This window comes from Motacilla alba, chromosome 3 (assembly GCF_015832195.1).
Source record: "Motacilla alba alba isolate MOTALB_02 chromosome 3, Motacilla_alba_V1.0_pri, whole genome shotgun sequence".
Classification (NCBI taxonomy): domain Eukaryota; kingdom Metazoa; phylum Chordata; class Aves; order Passeriformes; family Motacillidae; genus Motacilla; species Motacilla alba.
Window position 1 is genome coordinate 90,510,885 of NC_052018.1, and position 14,274 is coordinate 90,525,158.

Sequence of the window (14,274 nt, forward strand, 5' to 3'; positions counted from 1 at the left end):
GCCTTACCCTGTCAGTTCTCTCTCAGGTTCCTATCCAACAGGCAGCCTTGGATTCAGTAAAGGAAACTCCTACACAGGAACAACCAGACCTCAATTGCATTCTCTGCAACACAGAAGCATAAGAAAAGAGTATAAACTCAAACCCTTATTATCATATAGTTTATTCTTAAATTTCAACTCAATACTACTTTTGAGCAATCTACTATCTTACGAAGTGAAATTCAGATTCTTGTAAGTAACCAAGACTGCATCTTACAATCAACTTAAGATCACCATGTCAAGCCCTCTGTCTTCAAGAAATTGATTTTTACATGGACGGAATACAAAAATTGATATTAAGAGGTATTTCCACTTCCCCCTCTCATTACTGTAAAAAAATTATTTGCTGCAGAATATTGAGAAGTACTCAGTGGAAAAAGAGGTAAATATTAAAAAATTCATTGCAAACTAAAACTTCACTTGGAAGTCATAATTATCCAAAAATGGTCATTTCAAGACAACAGGAGTAAGGAAAAATAATAATTTTAACATGCACTTTGTCAAACTTACTATTCACTCATAAACTAACTATGCTGTACTTATATCCTACATTATGGAACTACGCCTTATGAATATTTTCTTTTCCAGAGTAATCAAAAGGTACTACACTGTTGCAAAATCTACCAGGAACTGTGCTCTAAAATACAGCTAAAAAACTAAGAAATTTGGAATTCTAATCTAGTAACACAGTGCATTATGCAAGCACTACCTTCTTAACAGTCAAAAATAAGTTTTCATTCCAAGAATCTAAATCTGAATAGTACTTCTAAGATGAATTTGCAATGCTTGAAATTAGCTGTAGAACTGAATTTAATCATCATTTCAGATACCTGCATGCAACGAAGTATGAGTAGAAATTGGTAATTTTAAATATTCAAAAGAATGGTGAAAAACCTTTGTAAGAAAAACTACTCTAAAAAATAGAAACAATTCAGGAATCAGAAAAATAGCAACAAGAAAAGAAACACAAAAGTGCTTCCTCTCAGGAATTGCTAGGCACAATATTATGCCTCTTTGTGGTTTTTAAGATCTGGCAGCCAAACACCTAAGAGCACAGGAAGCTTACACATCCAGCTGATGCTTACATACAAAAGAGTAAATAAAAACCACAGACAACCTACAATAGACTGTTTATCCAACTCCCATATTTCCCTTTAGTAGGCCCTTAAAAAAACACTGATTTGAGTTTGCCAAATGCGGTAACTTACCAAACTTCCAAAAACTACAGTGATATTTTAGTGTTAGGGGAAAGAAAGGAAATGTGCAGTTCAGCTAACAGTATGTACGACAGTAATGGCTAACCCAGCTGCAGTCAACACACCAAGTACACATGTTCTGTAGGCAGAACACCCTGTGTAGCTGCCTACAGAGGGTTTCCCTGAGACACACATGTTCAGCACAGAATTTCTGATTTATTCAATACAATTTTTTTCCTACTGCATCCACAGCTGCTCTTGGCAATATCAAAACCTTAACAACACTTTTATTAGGCAATAGATTTTTTTTAAACCACATAGAGAAAATCCAGAGTAACCTCAGCCTGAAAGTCAGGATGCTTCCTTATCCCATAGGATCTCCCAGGCTCAAGGCTGGGCTCAGACCTATCCTCCAGCAGTGACTACCCTCATCACTATGCTATGGCCTGTTCTGGGCTCTGTCTTCCAAGCTGCTCCACCACATACACAATTCCTCTGGAATTTCAATAGTCATAAAACATTTTGAAAGGTCCTGGTTTCATCCCACAAGATGCACAGGAGGTGGGATCTCAGCAGCTCCTTAGGAAGGAAACATTCACCTGCCCAGAAGATACTAGATGCTCTTAAGCATTTCTACAAAGTACTGTATGCTACAGTACAGACTGTTAGCATATCTTCTTTGTGCAAAATAACACTCCAAGAAACATTCAGTCAGTCCCTCAGATGGTTTTCACCTTGTTTCTACTCCAGAATACTCAAGTATTATACTTCTCATTGTAAGCATATAGTTTTCAGAGATTTTGAAAAAATATTCTGCAGGCCCATAACTGCTTTATGAATTGAACATTTCTCAGTTCATTTATAAACCAATGCCCAATTAATACCTTTTTATTGCCACTCTAGTCCATACTAGTTTAAAAACCAAACTTTGCCACAAGCATGGTTCAGATGAGCTAGTTAGTATCTGCTACCAACTGCCAATAATTAGCTGAACAGCCATTTATACTCCTTTCAGTTATTATGTTTGGGAAATCTACTGAAAACTGAATAGGATTAATTGACAGAGGTGTAACTACTTCAGCAATGCAGTCCATATCTACACCCCAAATCCAAGCCAAAAATCCTCCATGCTGTTCTTCTTGAAGCCAATTCCTTGCTGACTGCCAATGGAAATTCCACCACCTAGTTCAGAGGGGCCAAGATAACTTCTGTAGTTGACTTATCTCAATAAATTGAAGCTCCAACACCAGATCTTGAAATTCCACGCTTGGATCAAGTTCACAGTAAAACTACTGCAAGTTCCACCCCACACAAGGCATAAAATCAGAAAAAATAATCAATCAACCAGTCTCTTGCAATGAAGTTAAATCCTCCTCTCCAGACCTTCCCTCTCCATTTCACCATCCCTTCTCAATACCTTCAATGAGAGAAAGGTTACTGCGTTAGGTTTTTACAGTGATTTTGCCTACGTTCTTTCTATTTCTTTTGGTAAGGATTCCCCTAGCCCTAGAACATTTTTAAACTAGTGCAAGAAAAGAAAGGAATAAAAAAAAAAGAAAACTTGATAGTCTCTCTGTGCTAGTTAATGATGATAATCTTTATTTTGTCTAAAACATCAACAATTCTCAAATAAAGCAAAATATTACAGAAGAGTAGCTGGGAGTTTTTTCAACTATGAAAGCAGGAACAAATTAACACTTGAAAGAAAAAAGACACACATATTAATTTAACTATGTGATGACCTGAAAAAAACCTCAGTTCAGATTGGTGTTTATGCATTTATGGTGGTGTAACAAGGGGCCTCCCAAAACTGCTCACTCTTTCAAATTAAAACAGTGGCAGGTCACAATGAAAGTCAGAACAGTTTATAATTGTCACTGCTTTTCCTCTACCATAAGAAAGGAAAACACACTTGTTTTTGTAGACAATCCCCATGTCTATACGGCAATAAAAAACCTTTCAAGTACAGATGCAGCTTATTCCAGCAGAACCACTGTAAGGAATTCTGCCAACTCTCTGAACAGTGACTACATTATGAAAGAGGCTCTTATGCCTGCTCTGTAGCCACTACTTAGACAGCAATGACACACTTTCACGCTGGCTGCTACATCTACCCTAAAAAGCAGCAGCCATTAGATTTACCACAAGCCTAATGCAGCATGAAGAGGCACAATCATTGACCATTAGAGCCTCACTGTGAAACCCAACTGCACCTATGCACATACAACTTCTCTGGAAACCATGTGCAAGTACAGCAGCAAAACTCTGGAAAGGCAGCAGGCAGCACACCCAGGCACCCTAGAGCTCTTCAGCTCTAGCCTTGGGCTTACCTCTACTGGAAAACTGCATGAATAGAGAGAGGGACCTCGGAGGAAACTGGATTTGCTTATACTAGCACAACTTCGGGGCTTTCCTCTCAGTACAACTAAACTAAATACATAAACTGTACCGGAAAAGGACATGTGAAGGAGCTGGGGCAGGAAAGCTGCACATCCATAAAGAGATGTAAATACTTAGGTACAGTACAACCATCTCTGCAGCACCGACCTCAACTGAATCCATGCATTTAGCGAGAGCATTTCCAACCCAAGGACACGCAAAGCAAGCACTCAAAGTATGCACTAAACAAGCACACACCTGAACACGCGAGTATCACACCAGTGAGTAAACCAAGGTGTATCAACGGAAGCACAACCAGGCTACTGTGTCAACACGGTAAGCTCTGCATTCCTCCAGCAATGTAAACAAGAGACACCAAACGCAAAGGGCTACTTCCAACAACAGCCACAAACTTTTAAGCTCAGACAGAGAAAAACACATCCAGAAAGAACAGGTCTGGAATATTTAAGTAGTAGCCAACAAAGACCTCAACACAAGATGAGATTATACTGTGCTTTAGTGCAAGCAGGCCAGTGTGCAGATTATATATAGTCATTTGGCAAGTACTAGGCCCTGAGAGAATATAAACCGGTCATTTTTATCCCATTTCTGCCATTTCTTCACTATTTTCACAAATTAATGAAGAAAAATCACACACAGTCTTCTAGACATTCAGGCCTAAGAGAGAAATTTTATTATTTAAAAGCATGCCACTATTTAAAAAAAAAAGGAATTCACCACCTTGATCCCAAGATTCCTGTTAATGAAAATAATCACTTCAAGAAGCAGTGAATTTAATGACGTAAGATTTCTGAAATATGTGAACAAATACTGTATTCTACATTCAAAATCTTTGTAAAGAATTAAAGCTTCATAGCAGGTATTTTTCTCAAAGCTAAAATGCTAACAAGTCCTCAGGAAAGTCTTTATAAAAGACAGTTTATATCCAGACAAATTTTTTGTATATTCCAACCAATAAGTGTGTTTCACAGAAATGTTGTTTAAACCCCTTTAACAGGCAAAAAATTTAAACAGCCTTAAGACTATTCCTGAATTTTAAAAAATCTCCCACTTCTATCAGGAATGAGCAATGAGAATGGGGAAGCCCTCCTCTGATGTGTCAAAAAGCATAAATCCAAGAACCACACAAGCATTCCACACTCCTTAACGGGCACACCATGAGTTGGTCTTGCTCTTCCCAGGTACAGGTGAAGTTGGTATTAAACTCAAGCCTCATGAGCTCTGAGCAGACCATACAGAAATATAAAAAAAAAAAAGTGGTTTTGGAAAGAAAAGGTATTTGCAGTGCTCTTCCTAAAAACAGCACCAAAACAAAACTTTAAAAATATACTAAGGTGGAGCTGTCAAATTAAGTAATTTGGAAAAAGCAGCTTCCCCTTAGACATAAAGAAGCAATAAAAACTTGAAAATATACTAGTCCCTCCCCCCACCAAAACATTACTAAGACAGTAACAGCAACAAAATGAGCAACCTACCTACCAAAAAATTACCTATGCTTTTATTTTTGCAAGCACTACTGAAACCTCTCCAATGAAGAATACCTTGCCCTATGCACGACACCAGATCATTTTTGAAGGCGGATTTCTTTTTTAATGTCATGTTTTATTTTTCGGCCATCGTTCCGAAAAAAAATGTTCTTTCAAATCTTTTTTAAAGTCCTATACGCTGAATGACAAGAAACACGTATTTCAGAGCTAAAGAAAACAAGCTTATAAGGGCTGTTGGTGGGATTGAGGATGCGCGGACGGGCCCGTGCGAGCCAAGCCTGTTTAACCGCTCCTCAAGACGGTGACCAAGGATTAGGAAACCAGTGGCGGGGGTACGGGAGGGAAGCAAGGCTTTTAGGATTTCGGGGAGATCTCGACTCCTAAAGCCCAAAGCAGAAATGCTTCCCAGACAAGACACAGAAATACGGCCCGAGCTGGGCGCGACGGCACCGCCCCACACGGCGCGGCGACAGCAGAAAGGACCTTAAAATGGCGCCCGTGGGGGAGGAGAGCGGGTGAAACTGCGCAACAAACGCTGGCAGGGAGCCAGGCAGCGCCATCTTCCCGCTCCCCCGCGCAGCCGGGGCTGCCTGCCCGCCGAGCCCGGGCACGGTCGGGGCGGCCGCCGGAGCCGCTCTCCTCTCTGCCCTGCAGTCCCTCGGCCATCCCGCGCTGCCGAGCCCGGGGAAGGAGAGGAGCGGCGAGCAGGGAATGGCGAAAGGCAGCGGCCTCCACATCTCATTCCTCCCCACAGCGATTAGGAACAGCTCTAAGGAAATACAAAGGTGCCCTCTATACGTCGTTCGATTTTGCCCGGCTTTTAACATCTCTATACCTGTCTTCTGCCATCATCTGTAACTGAATTTTGTAATAAATACCAAAAAGCAAAATGTAATTTACATACTGAATACCGCCCATGACTCAATAAATGTGAACAGTGACCCTTTCAGAAAACCCCCTTCACAACCAATTACTCTTTTAAGCCACAAGTAAAAAAATCTATTTAAAAAATATTGCTTCTTTTACGCAAAATAATCCCAGCAGCACAAAGGATCAGGTTCACATCCACTCTACAGCGAAGCCAAAGGGGTCACTCCAGAAAGAGACGCTTTATTGTGTTTTAAAGAGGCGTTACAATTAAATATTTTCTCTCTCCAAAAGAAAAATAAAAAATTAAATAAATACAATAAAAGGCACATCGAAAAACTTGATCCCGAAAAGGCGAAAAAAAAGCGCATTAGCCCAAACCTACCGCCCGAGCATTTCGCGCACCCACAAAAAGCGGCACCGTTTCCATTCCTCGGTTAAAAGCAGGAGGCACGGAGCGATTCGGAGGAAATTGCAAATAAAAAACCAAGCAAATCAAATCAAATCTAGTGGCGACACCGAAAACGAGGAAATGAGTGAAAAATAAATCCCCAGCAGGTACAACTCTGAGACACAAGCTCAAAGAAAAGACAAGATTAGGGTGGTGGCGAGTGGAAGGGGGAACGAAAAAAAATAAGCCATGAGCGAAAAAGGAAAAAAGAAAAGAAAAATCGTTCCCAGCTACACAGCCAGGAGAGAGACGAAGTGTCTCCATTTTCCCGACGAGGAGGAAGAAAAGACTGTTTCACAGACCACAGAGCTTTAGAGAAAAGCAAAGAAACGAGGGGGGAAAAAAAAGAGGGAGGAGATTTGAAAAGATTATTTTTCTTTCTCCCTCACACACTCTCTCTATCCCCCTCTCTCCCTCTCACTCTCTCACACTCACACATACACACACACTCTCTCTCCCTCCTCTCCTCTTTCCATCCCTCTCTTGATGGCCATCAAGGGGGCGGAAAAAAAAAAAAAAAGACAACAACAACAACTAATTTTAAACCGGCTCAATCAATGAGTCATTAAAAGAGATTTTTCTTCCCTCCTCTCCTGAATTTGCATGGCATCAGCAAGAGAAAAAAAAAAAAAAAACCCACCCCAAACCTCTCCCCTCTCTGCAGCTATCAGCCTGGACCTGAAACCTTATCTCTCCCTTCAACCCCCCCCCCACACCCCCCCCCCGCGCCTTTATTTTAAGAAACAACTTTTTTTTTAAGTGCCCTCAGCAGCCACCACCACCAGCCTCGCGGAAAAAAAAAATTAATATATATAGTTCATTTCCATGTGAATCCACATCTGCCCAAACAACAGCCACCCACAAAATATCCCTCTTCTTCCTCCTCGTCTCCCCTCTCGCTCGCTCTCTCTCTAGATATATATTTATATACATAGCCCCAGAGCCAATAGCTCTCTGGGCTGAAACCTAATATCCTGGTTTTGGCAACTCCTGGTTGTTAATTTGCTCCTCTTTCTTTTCTGTCTGTCTGGAGATAGATTTCCCCCCTCTCTTTTCCCTCCCCGAAGGAAGGGAGGAAGGAGGTTGTGTGTTTTTTTTTTCCTTGAAATTTTTATCACAAAATTATAATACACTCAAAGGGAAACTCACCGTCATGAAAAAGCAGTGCCTTGTCAACGGGGTTTCTTCGCCATCACATCAGGGGCTGGCAGTGTAGGAGAGAGAGAGGGAGAGCGAGAGAGCGAGGGAGGGAGGGGGGAGAGCGAGCGGGAGAGGGAGCGAGCGAGAGAGGGGGAAAGAGAAAGCGAGCGGGAGGAGAGCGCAGCTCCGCTCGGCTCCGCTCCGCGCCCGCACCGCCACCGCCACCGGCACGGCACCGCACCGCCGGGCCCGGCCCGGTACGGCACGGCCGCGCAGCTCCGCCGGGACACAACGCCGCAGACCGGCGCCCGGGCACACGCACCGCCGCCCTGGCATGATGAGTCCCCAGCCCCAGCGCGATCCTCGCTCCGCGTTTAAAGCCAGGCCCTTTAAAAACTTCGGCTCCTTTTTTTTTTTTTTTTTGGTTGTGTTTTTCAGAAACCGGGAGGTCTGGAGACCTAGTCTAGGCTGCTGGCTTTAGGTTAAAAGTTGGGGTTTGTTTGGGGTTACAGGGAAGTAAAACAAAGTTTTTATCCTATTAAAATTAACGTTAATGTTAACAATTTGGCTGATTTCCTTCATATTAAAGCTGTAAACCACTGTAAGCTTTGTGGGTGGGAGGGGGTCCCCAGAAAAATAAATGCAAATGCAGGGGGCTCCCTAGAAAAATAAAAGCAAGGTCACCTTGAAAAAGATAAGATTTGATCCCCTGGCAAGCTACACTATTTTAAGTATTTTTGATATGTTCTTATCAGCCTTACTGGAAAAAAATTACATGAACTTCAACTACTTTAAAAAGTTTTGGGTAACCTAAAAATGTTAATTTGAAGTCAAAGATTATAGCACTGAGAGTTCATTAATGCTATTCTACAGTTTACTTCAGCTAAAAGCATTGATAATTTTATTCAAAGCTTTTTTGCTATAGAAAACTATTCCAACTTCCACCATTCACTTCATTCATTCATTGAAAACAATTTAATTCTGAAAAATTAATTCTTTTTCCAGATAATTCGGAGAAGCCTGGTTTATTAAAAATTTTTTTGATTGAAAGCAGATTTTTAGCATGCAGATATATGGATGGTAATGCTTTTAAAACAACAAAAATGTCTTTAAGACCCTTTTTCCGCTAGTAATGGTAATTCCCAAGGACTTTACTATTTTATTCCTAAGTAACTTTGCTAAAACTCCTTAGAGACAAGGATTTGAAGACTTTATTTAGTAGCACGTCCTTCTTTATTAGCTTCACACAGCTGAAAAAAAACCTCTCACAATGTTTTTAGGTTTTTTGAGCAACTATATCAAAATGGTCAAGGGCAGTGTAGTAAGTGGACTTTCTCAAAGAAGTTAGGCAGATTGCTAATCTTTAAAAAAAAAAAAACAAAAACCAAAAAAAACCTCAGCACCTCGGCATCATTTTTCAATTAGAACCTGGTTACATTATTTCTTGAATTAATCAACCAATTCCAAACTTTGGCCAAAGCCAAGACTCACCTACCAACCTTGTTTGCATGCACACCCCCAGTAGAAAACTGAGGTGAAATTTCCGATCACTCGCAATGTGGAAGGGTTGGGCCCAAGCAAACAAACCTTAGCACGAGTCCAGCAGATCCTTTGTGCAGCCCAGACCGAACCTGCACATGTCTGTGCCTTGGCCATCAGTCAGATTATTAACTGCACTTTGCATGAATGCAGCAAGGACCCCAACAGCCACAGTACCGACAGAAACACATGCCAAAGAGCTCTGCCAGAGCTGCAAGCCTGTACTCCTGACACCAGCGTTAGAAAATCCAAAAGGCCAACACTTCAAGGTTCCTAACTTCAGTAAATGCTTCAAGGCCAAACTCTGCCCTGGATTCAAACCTACTCAGCTTCACTGGCTTTAGAGAATATTGCCCAAGTGAGAACTTGTATGGAGGAACACCACCAGCATTCTCATTTGGTTAACAGGAAGGAACTTTGCTTCAGAGGTGACAAGGCCAAACATCTGATCAGTATGTTATTATTATTACTCTCCCAGTCCTAGAGAAACCACAAATAGGAAGTAGGCAATACGATACAAAGAAGGAACTGGAGAAAGGAAGGCAAGTGATTTTGAATGGATTCTGTTACCATAAGAAACACAAGGAATCCTACATAAGTTTTCCATGATGGTACCATTACTTACTTTCCCTGAAAGATGTTTCAAGGCAGTATTGACAATGGCATTACTAAGCAGGTACAGTGCAAAAAGGGAAGGAGAACCAACGTCATCTATACAATGAAGCACCCTGCAGTAACTAGATTTCTCCATATCTACACACATTTGCTGTATTTATTCACTGGTAGAAATGGTTACCAAAAAAAAAAAATCAAGGGTTGGATGTAACTTTATAGGTCATATTGAAGTATGCACTTAATGTTACCTTCAATACTAAGAGGTCTGAATGCAGTCATCAGCTGTAATGTTACCACTTTCAGGTGTACTACAGAAAATCTCAGACCATGTTTGTAAAGAACTACTGCTTTTTCCTGCAGGTACTCATGCTGCTTTTAAGAGCATCACGTGGTGTTTCAGAACTGGGTGTCACTGCCCCAAGAGGCTGCCCCTCTTCTCACTGCCTTACTGCATGAATACAAAAGATCCGTGTATGTCAACATTCTTCTACCTCAAGGTCACCTGCTCAGAGCTGTCACCTTCAACCAGAGTCCTATGTACAATGCACAATCAGTTGCTGCCTTTCTTTTGCTTTCACAATCACATTAATACATTTTCTTTCCTGTAGCAGCTTTGTAAGGAGCAAGGGGAAATAAGCACGAGAAAGGAAAGACCAGTGTCAAAAGGAAGAAGGGAAATCTTTGGAAGACAGAGAGACGGTGGTGTAAAAACAGCTAGGGAGAATGTCACGTGCACTCATCACACAACAAACTACTTGTCTGTATTTTGACACCAGCTGTCAAACTGTGACCATGCTGTTGAACAAATACCACTCTCATAGGTGTGCAAAGACACCAAATGGCATTTGGAGTGATCCGATACATTGCCCTGAAATGACAGACTCTGAAGAACGGAAAACTATGCTTAGATACTGAGAGGGAGAAAATAAGGGGGTACAAAACACCCTCACTCATTCGGTCTCCAGGTTTCTCCTACATCAAGCCACTTTGCTGATATTCAGCCCATTTTTTCTGGTCTGCATCACATGCACTCCAAATCTTGTGCAAGCATAAATTAGTACCCCAAAAGAAGGTAAGGCAGCAATACATTCATAATGAAGAATGTAAGGACTAAACTAGTGCATTAAAGGAATTAATTCCACAGCCATCCCAAGGTTTTTGTATGAATAGATGGTTTGTAACCTCAACTCACTGCATCCTTTCGGAGATATATTGCATGGAAAAGAATGCCATTTGCTTCACTGCAGCCTTGCTTCCTCAGACTGTATCCTTCAGCTCTATTGATGACATTTCTTCCTCCCATGCGTTTTCTTTCCATTCATTAATGTGTTTCTTATGTCAGCTCATCACCAGTCACATCTTTTACCTATCTACATATGGCTTACCTAATTATTTAAATTTTAAAAAAATAACTAAGCTTGAAGGCACAGAAACAAATAGGTCATCGTTAAAGGGCACAAGCAATAGAGAGGTAGAGGTCACTTGAAAAGTAGGACACCCAAATACAGTGGCATGAATGCAGACAAGGACTTTAACTTGGAATATAAATGTAACATACCACATGAAAAATTCAGTTCAATATCCACCAAATTCTGAATAATAACCACCACTATTTTGATGACTCACCCATAAAAGTTACCTAAACATTACAATGTTCAGCTTGATACCATGCCTTCCTTACCCAAAACAGTACTTACAAAACCTGGGTCATAATTGCATGATGTAATTTGTAAAGCTGCATGACTCCAGTATCAATCATCACACCAAAGACAAGACTGCTTAACCAAAGGTATCTTAAGGGGTGATTGGTAAGTACGTCGGTAGTAAGAGGGGGTAATGAAGAGTGAACCTCAGAACAAGAGATTTACACCAATACCAGAAGACAGACAGGTTTCTATGTCTGGAGATTGTGTGAAGGCCAAAAGGGCTGGTCTATGATGAATCTAAATAGCAGATTTTGGAGAACTGTGCTTCTCTGAGATGGAGATCTGACATACAGCAGACAATTATGTAAAGCCAAAGAAAACATGGTGACTGGAGGTTCCATTTAAACAAATGGCAATCCAAAATTATTACTGGAACAGATCAAGAATTACTATATCATTCTCTACGTTATTTAAATATAGTCTCATATTCTTCAGCTTAAAGTACCCTAAAAAGGAGAATTAAGTTTGAAAGATTAATAGCTCTCACTTCCAAGTTAGAATAATCTTAAGATATTCAGCCACTGAAATGTATCAGTAAAAAAATAAAAATACCCTCACCTCTGGAGACAGAGCTTTATTACAGAAATTATGGAGAAGTAATCTTGCCCAACTAACACTGCCAAAACTGATGGAAGAATTTAAACTAAAAATTATGGCAGAAATTGGGACAACTTTCTATCATATTCATAGTTAATTTGGCTAGCACAAATGAACGGGAAAAATCAGATAAGTAAGGATACAGAAATACAGATGAGTATATTAATGAATAGATGGACACAAGGATTTGGGTGTTGTTTTTATTTTGGGTTTTTTTTTTTAAACATAGTACTAATTAAAAACAGCCGCCTGGCAATGAAACTAACAAGAGAAGCATTCTTAATACAACTGAGGTGTTGTGGGTGTTGTTTAAAAAAATAAAACCAAACAAAAAATAGGAGGAATTTAAGCAAAAAAAAGGAGGCCTAAAACATGAATTGAGGTGAAATAGGGATACAGAAACACTAGTGGAATAGTAATTTATACCAAAGGCATTTGTGTTCTTGAAAGTAACACAGACCTACTAAGCCATACAAGTATAAGGACAAGACAAAACGGACAAACAGAAGGGACATTATGAATAAAGTATCACCTAAGTCAGAACTTTAAGAGACAGAATAGTTTTACTTGGACATTTCTGAGTCCCTTCTATGAAATCAATTGGGTAAGATCTGGATATGAATGAAGACTGCTGTAAAAGAAGTCTTTATATTATTACTAGAAAGGGTATCAATATGAATGGAATTTATTCTCAGATTTAGACTGGAGAACAAATGCTAATAATAGGAGGAGGAAGCCCTCATTCAAAATTATAGCTGACAGACTTTTTCCTAAGATGAATAAATGGCAAAAAGAATACAAGTATAGTTTTATCCACTAGGGAACATACTACAGGAGAGCTAATAGAAAAAACTTGGATATGACTTGGAGTTAATTCTATTTAAATCACTCAAAGATAAATGGAATATGTATGCAAGTAAGATTCACAATTCTAAAACAGAAAATTTTTATATGCTATTGAAGCTAGGTGGTCCACTGAGCTGGCTAGTCCAATAACAACAGCTTTCTGAAATGAATTTTAAAAAATAATTGTAAAAGTATCTGAAATGTAAAGCAAGGCAATGAAAAAAAAATCTCTCAGCAACTCCATAACTAATAGAATAATTGCCTCAAAGGGAGAGTCCATTGAGCAGTATCTGTAGCTTACATACTAAGTCTCCAGAATTTAACTACAGTCAATTAGCAAGTTAGGATTCTATACAACAGTCAGCAGCTAGACCTGGACCAAACCTAAGTGATTTGCTGCTCTTGAGCTCTTGTGTTTAGCATATTTGGGCCTTGCTTTGTTAATCTGAAAGTACCTTTTGTCATAAGGTGCTATGCGTTGAAGCCTGTCCCCAGTTTTGAAGGATAACTCATTTTTGTAGAAATTAATCTGTTTCTCCACCTTTGGCACTGGAAATACCATGTTCTCAGAAGGGACCAGCTCAGACTAGTTTCAAAACAAGTGCACCTTGACTGGTTGGAATATAATTAGTATCTTAAGCATTCCCAAGGATTACATTCAAAGCTTTGGCATTACTCACAGCAATTAAGTTGCACCAAGTAAGTTTCATAGTTTTAGCTTTAACACTCAATAAGTGATTTTAAAACACATGTATTTTACATTGTCCTGGCTTCCCATACGGCCAGATATATAAAGCACAACATTTTAGTGCAAACAAAAGCTTTCCAAAAAAAATCAGTATGCCAAACGTAATGTTCAAAGAATTTCTTTTTTCCAAATGAACCGAGATACAGTAACTCAACATTCACTTTTAATGAAGCCCCATTGCACCGTGACAAATGTGCAGCCTACAGTATCTTAAATGAATCATAATATGGCTTACATCTTTAATGCCTGATCACAGTGCCAGAAGAGTTCAAAGAGCCCTTACTAAAACCATCAGTGGAAACGCTGGTTGCACAAGCCACTGAAGTACCTACTTTGTAGCCAGAAGTAATTACGTTGCTCTGCTAATCTCTGCTGCAGAAACTCAATCTAACAGACAGAGATCACATCTATCAGATAAGGGCTCCACGCAAGGCACAGAGGCTGCTGCTTTTCTTGAAAACACACACAGCATTTTTGTGCGTGTGACAGTGCAACATACATGCGTAACACCCTTTGGAATAAAACTTGTCAGTGTTGGGAATACATACTGATGAGAAGGAATGACTCTACTTCCTTCCTTCCTCTGCTTGAGAGACTGCAAACCTACATCTTGAGATCACGCCGCATCTATGAGGTCCCTGAC

The 14,274-nt window shown here is 40.1% G+C and overlaps 1 protein-coding gene across 5 annotated transcripts in view; it reads right to left on the reverse strand.

Annotated features, from left to right (window-relative positions):
- Positions 1 to 14,274, reverse strand: part of BICRAL (BRD4 interacting chromatin remodeling complex associated protein like) — a 45,348-nt gene that overhangs the window by 27,919 nt on the left and 3,155 nt on the right. Inside the window, exons 1-2 of one of the 5 annotated variants that reach the window (XM_038130901.1) lie at positions 7,590 to 13,674; positions 8 to 103 (exon numbers count right to left, since the gene is read on the reverse strand). The exons of 1 other annotated variant lie outside the window; for it this stretch is intronic. The gene's annotated coding sequence lies outside the window, so the exon portion shown is untranslated. Of the gene's footprint in view, positions 1 to 7; positions 7,056 to 7,589; positions 13,675 to 14,274 lie in introns of those variants that run through there. 3 more of the 5 variants (XM_038130897.1, XM_038130900.1, XM_038130898.1) reach the window with 3 other exon arrangements.